A 7,193-nucleotide genomic window follows, 5' to 3' on the forward strand; every position below is an offset into this window, starting at 1 on the left:
GTGGCGTTTGCCAAAAACGCCATTAAAAACGTTGTCTATACTTGCGTCGAGAAAAATAACGACATTTTAAGAAAAAACATTGCTAAATTTAGCGATATTAGTAGCATTTTTAGATACAAATGCTGTTAATTTATGTAATTTAAAGGCATTTTTTAATACAAATGCTATTAAATTTAGTGACGTTTTTATACAAACGCCACTAATTCTTAAATTTAGTGATGGTTTTTCATATAAACGCTGTTAAATTAGGAAATTTACTTTTTTTTTATTTCTTTCAATATTTATTACTATAATTAAATAAAAAAGTTTTAAAATAAATAAAAATGAATTAAAATTCATAAATTGAATATTACAAATGTTTAAATATCTAAATACATAAAAAGGATGATATATTATGCATTTAATAAATTCTTCAATTTTACTCTCTCTAGTTTCAAAAACATTTGAGCTATACATCCTAAAAACTTTGGTATAGTCGGCAAATGTGTCTTTGCACTGCATACTTGGTTACTAGTGCATGCACTGCATACTTGGCTTGTCTTTGACTACCTTTTAAACAAAGCCTTTCCAATATTAGATCAATTGAACTGGAAGCAATGATTAAGAAGATGGTAAGAATATGAATGAAGAACTAAATCCAACAACTTAGGTATTCCAAAGCTGCACCTTGATGACACTACAAGTTGTTTTCAGATGGTACCACCAACCTTAGCCAAAACATGCAAAATACCTTCTTTTATTATTTTATTATCATCTTTTAAAAAATTAATGAGTTCTTTTTGAGCTCCACCTAGCAACAATGGATTAAAATGCTCAAAAAGTTGGAAAACCACTAAGAGACATTTAAAAACATAACTTGAATCTATTTTTAAGAGGAAAAAAAAGTAACTCCCTAGACCTATTATTGAAGACATTAACATTGCAAACTCTTAATAGCATTGTAAATGAAACATAGAAAAGAAGACACTCATAAAAGTAAAAACAAGAATATTATGCATGCAAATTAGGTGTTGATTTGGCCATGGAATAAAAAACAAAGAATCATTACATTACCTTTATCCTAGTAAAAGCTGAGGATGCCTTCACAGCTCAATGTTCCAATTCAGCTTCATTTTTCATGATAGCCTATTCCAAAAATAGAGATTCTTAAAGTGTAAGATAAGAACAAAAAGTAAATAAATCAATGTTTCAAATATAGACCATTTGGTAGCATTATGTGCTGTACATTCTTCTTTTGCTTTCTTTTTTGTAAAAGCCAACTCCTTACATGGTGCTTAAAAAAGATGTATACAAATAGATTAACAAGTTAATAATGAAACAACAGTGTATATGTGTCTGTATGTGTGAATATACATACGTGTGTCAACAAGAAAGAACCAATTACTTTACCTGCGTCATTCTTATCTCTGTCAATTCCCTATTTCTCATAATAAACTTCATGTTTGCCTAATGGTATGCAATCACAAGTATTAACAAACCTCAAATGAACAAAAAGCTCAAGTCAAAAGCACATATTGATTGCTTATAGAAAAGAGAAAAAGTGTGTGTGTGTCTTTAGATGTAGAGGTAAAATAAATAAGCAAATACTACATAGGAAAGAGATATAAAACCAGATATGCATATTACAATTTACTTAGCAAGTTAAGAAGAAATCGTGAATAGCCTAAGTTTTTGTTACAAGGCACATGAAATCAGCTCTTTAGGTTTCTCTATCAAAGCATGATTAATAGAAGTAAGTGGCAAGATCTATATTTTTCTATTTAGCTTATAATGCTATTAATAGTCAGATAAACAGAGTTTGTGGTGATAGAAACTATTGTTTTTAAGCTAAACCATATAAATTCACCTACTAAATTAAATAATTGAAAGCTATTATGTTTAAAGCTGCTAAAAAGTCAATTCTAGTTTAACCATCATCTGCATGAAATAGAGCTACTCATTCAAAGATATATGCTTCAAGAATTATGATAAAAGTGTTAGGAGAAAGGCTCTAATAAACATTTTCACAAATACTTGGCATACACATTGCATAAACCATCTTAATACATAATAACCCAAGTTTCAATCAACCACCACATATCACAATTTATCACAACAATCATACATAAATTTTTACCTCAAATTTCACACAAAAAATATCTTCAAACAACCAAGTTTAACATTTAAAACAACCATGTAATCAACTTTTAATCACAACTAACATTCAAGTTTATAAATAACAATCAAAATAACAAATTTATTCACTTTAAAATGCATCAAATATATTTATTTAATAGAATAAAAACAAACTTACACAAAAATTTGCATATCTCTCATGAATGGCAACAACCTATTTTTTTCTTTTCTTGTTCATGACATGACCTAGCCTTTTCCCTTTCTATTTTTGTTTTCATGTTTTGCTCTTTGTTTTGTTTTCACATTCATAGCCCTCATCACACACATACACTTAAGTTTTTTACTTCATTTATGGGCCTAGCTAAAACACAAAAACCTAAAATGAATTTGGTTGTTAAAAATTTAGGTTTAGAGTCAAGTTTTAGGTTTTAGCTCTACAAAAACCTGAAATGGAAGGGAGAAAAATAGCTTTGTAAGGGATAGAAAGGAGGAACTATGAATGTTAGAGAAAATTCTAGCCTAAAATGAATAAAGAGAGTGAAGCGGGGATTATTCAAGGTGTTTTGACTAGAAATTAGGGTCGGCAAATTTACCCGAATCCGTCGGGTTTCGACCCGACCCGATAATTTAGGGTCGGGTTTTTTTCTTAAAAATGGGTTTCAGGTCGGGTCGGGTTGGATTTAATTTTTGAAATGTCGGTTTCGGGTCAGGGTCGGGTTTATATGAAACCCGACCCGACCCGAGATATTTACTAAAATACCCTTAATATATATGTAATTTTTTTTTAGGGTTTTTGAGTTTCGATTGCTTTTAATGTTTTTGTTTTTCGTCTGTCCTATCATTCTCATCTCTTTCGATTTGTTCAAAATTTCTCATCCACCTATCCAATTCCAGCCATCCCACCTGTTTTCATCCATTTAACTTTCATCTATTTAGCTTTCTTCCTTCGAATCTTTCCTCTATTTCAACAAAAAAAGCCATCAAGCTAGAAAGAGTAAAGTTAACAGGACAGAAAGACAGACGAGTCGCAACCATTTGTAATCTCCACAGTGCGAGGATACCAGCAAACAGCAGTTTTGAGGTAAGCCAAAATCATCTCCTTACCCTCTACGATTAATGTTATGTCGAGCATGTTGAGTTTTTACAGAGACTTGGATAGTTTCAATTTTGATTTCAGACAAAGCTGAAACTCTGCTAACCGGCTGTTCTGGTTCATGTTCTGTTGCAACTTACAAACCATGTTTTGTTACAAACCATGTGCTGTTTTCGAAACCATGTTCTGTTGCAAACCATGTGCTGTTCGAAACCATGTTCTGTTGCAAACCATGTGCTTGCAAACCATGGGAGGGGTTTTGGATAAACTTTTTGCGTCTCTGAGAGAGTTGAAAAAGGCTATGTTTTAAAAATTGGTTTTGTAACTTTTCAAGAACAAAGTAATGCCCTGCAAATTGGAAAACTTTAGCTATGATTGTAGGTTTTCCAGGAATCTTTTCGGGTTTCTTTTTCTTTAAGAACAAAAAAAATTTGAAAAATCCTTGCAGTGTAAATAATATTTGTAAAGGGTCGGGTCGGGTTTTATTCGGATAAATAATATTTGTAATGGGTCGGAGTCGAATTTTTCACTAAAACCTCCGAACGGGGATGGGTCGGGTATCGGGTAGAAGCACTAAGGCTTCGGGTCGGAGGCGGGGAAAGCAAAAATCTGACCCGCCCCGCCCCGCTGCCATCCCTACTAGAAATACCTTAAATAACCTGATTCAATTTTTTATAAAAGATTATTCAAGGTATTTTCTAGCTAAAAATACCTTGAATAATCTCCAAAAAAATTGAAGGAGATTATTGAAGGCATTTTTAGTAAAAAATGCATTGAATAATCCCCTTCATTTTTTAATTGAAAGGGATTATTTAAGGCGTTTTTGGCCAAAAACGTCTTGAATAACCCCATTCAATTTTTTGTAAAGGATTATTCAAGATATTTTCTAACAAAAAATCCCTTGAATATTTTCATAAAAAAATTAAAAGGGATTATTGAAGGCATTTTTTAGCCAAAAATACCTTGAATAAATATTTTCATTTTTTAATTGAAAGGGATTATTCAAGGTGTTTTTGGCTAGAAATGCCTTGAATAACCTTATTCAATTTTTTGTAAAAGATTATTCAAGATGTTTTTTGGCCAAAATGCCTTGAATAATCCATTTTATTTTTTAGTTAATAGAGATTATTCAAGGTGTTTTTGGTCAGAAATGGCTTGAATAACCCCATTTAATTTTTTGTAAGGGATTATTCAAGGTATTTTTTGACAAAAAATGCATTGAATAATCCAAAAAAAAAAGAAGAGATTATTAAAGGTGTTTAGGTCAACAAATGCCGTAAAAATATATTTTTAGTGACATTTTTAAATCCAAACGTCGTTATATAAGAATTTAATGGCATTTTAGTTTTATAAAAAAATGCCACTAACCTTATAAAAACACGAAACTTTATGGCATTTATTTAAAAACACCGCTTAAAAATAGCCACTAAATCTTTATTTTCATATAGTGTCTTGTTGATGACTTTGACAGTACAAACTCTCCATAAAACTACTAATTAACGTATCCCAAAAGAAATCCATTACAAACTAAATATTTAAAAACAACTTTATGAATTTGTCAATTGATATTAGCACATTTTAAATATGGGCATAATATTATATTATCTTCACTTGCATTTTCAAATGCAAAATTAAGAAAATTTTCTACTCAATCTTGGTATTCTTGACTTAATTTTGACTTTTACATCCAACTCTTATCCATTTAGTTCTTGCTTATTATCAAACTCAAGTGATTTAATTAATTATATGAAAATAAACTTTAATATACTTAATTAGACTATTGATGTTATAATTATATATAACTAACATATGTAAAATTACATGCATATTTAAACCCTAAAAACATTACTAATTTTTCTTTAATTTATAAATTTAAAATCCAGATTTTCTAAACTTCATAGATAATTTCTATTAAAAAAATCTAATGTGTACGGTACATAAAAAAATTTAAAAGCTTAAAATAGATTCCAAGCATCACAATTATGATTACACATTAATTGAACTCATCATTATTTTAGCAATAAATAGATTGTATGCTATTATGTCCATCTGTAAAGCATTGGTCCAGTGAACTTTGTTACTGTAAATCACAAGCTAACCCAAATCTCAAATTGAAAATTGACCAAAAAAAAAAGAAGAACGCATAGTTAGTATTGTTACAAATTAATATTAGAAAAATGAAAAAGAATTGAAAATAAACAAAAACATATTTTCCTATAGAACCTACACCTAATTTGACTTAGTTTTTTATGTAAATATAATGAATGTCTATATTATTCAATAAAAAACTTAAGCAAAAAGAAACAATATATGGTTGTAGCAGTTGTTTTAATAACATTATTATACTATAAATCAAAAGACAAGTTCCTGATGTTTTGTTAAATTTGAACATGCACTCGTATCAAATTTCAAAATGATTTTATGTTCGAAATTTTCTTTTTCTAAACTTTTTATGCTTTTAGGATGTTTCCAAAGAGAACTTCTATTCTTTTCACTTTGGTAAAAAACAAATAAAAATTCCATATTGATTGCAAAATAGGCCACATCATTATTGCATCATTGATTTTAGAATGCATTTGAATCATAAAATTGTTCATGAATTGAGCTTTCATTTTTCTTATCTATTACATATAATAAAAGCAATCCCCCTCTCAATTTTCTATCACATTTTTAAAATCATTAAAAAAAATTAAAGGTTAATTTGGGTCATGAAAAATTACTTTACTTTGTATTATTCGCCTCCAACTATCTTTTCTTTTTTTCTCTTTTTCTTCTTCCATTATGTACAATTTTTCTTTTTCAAATTTGACCATTAGCAACGCTGGTGTATGGACCATCTCCTCTGGGGTCGAAAGTAAGGCTTTTAGGGCCAAATATTGAGTGGAGTTAAATGGTTTTAACTCACGGAGGTGTGTGTTGAAGCTTGGAATCGCAAGTAAAGCCATGTTGAAATATATGATGATGGATAGCAAATGTTTAAAGAATAATCTATGGATCCTAATGAAACCGCTTAGAGGCTCCTCTTTTAAGGTACTTTTTTTCTCTTCCTCTTTTCATTTGAAGTCCCTTTCTAGCTAAGTTTTCTTTTTCTTTCTGGATTTTTTAAAGGGTAGTTTTTTTTTTTGGGTGGTTGCTAAAATAGGATTTTGATGTTTTGTTGTGACCTGTGTTTTTCGAGTCTATTTTTATCTTAATTTTTTTTATTTGGGTTTTATTGTTAGGGATTATAGGAGGTTATTTTTTATTTTTGGGTATGATGAGTTAGCACTATTCATAGGATTATTAGATTTTGATTTGATGTGTATTTTTTTTAAAATTTTTTTAAATATTTTATATATATATTTATATATTTGTAAATGTCAAGCTTTGGTTTTTGTTTTTTTTCTTTGCAAATAACATGATTGTTGGTATTTAGATACATTTTTTTTATTTTCTTTTATTGGAGAGTTAGTTAAGAATTTAATGTGTCTGTGTGGTATTTACAGTTAAAAGAACTTGGCTTTAGAAATGGGGTTTTGATTAGATTGCTTCTCAAATGGTGTGTTTGCAACAAATTTTGATATCTTGAAGCTCATTGTTTAATTATTCCTGCTTTTGGTTCATTAGTTAGGACATTATGATTTATTGGTTCTTTATATGTAGATTTCATTTTCAGTTATTGATTACTAAAGGTTTTGGTTTTAATGTTTTCACTTACTATTATAAAACTAATTCACATTCTAGTGAATGTGAAATGTGATGCCCGGTAAGTAAAGCTTTTGGTTAGCATTCAACTCCATATCAAGTGTTTTGAGGAAGTTTAATGTGATGATAGGCGTTTGCAAAATGCTATGGATTCTTAACCCTGAGGAATTTTACTATTTTGGATACTGGTTTAACCACTATATCAATACTATTAGTTTTTCCCATGTATTTGTTATTGTATTTTTTATTCTCAATTGTTTATATTTCAATTTTTTTTGTTGCTTCAGTTTAGTATCAACTT

The sequence above is a fragment of the Durio zibethinus genome, chromosome 4 (genome assembly GCF_047325235.1).
Source record: "Durio zibethinus cultivar Kanyao isolate XHJ-2024 chromosome 4, ASM4732523v1, whole genome shotgun sequence".
NCBI lineage: Eukaryota > Viridiplantae > Streptophyta > Magnoliopsida > Malvales > Malvaceae > Durio > Durio zibethinus.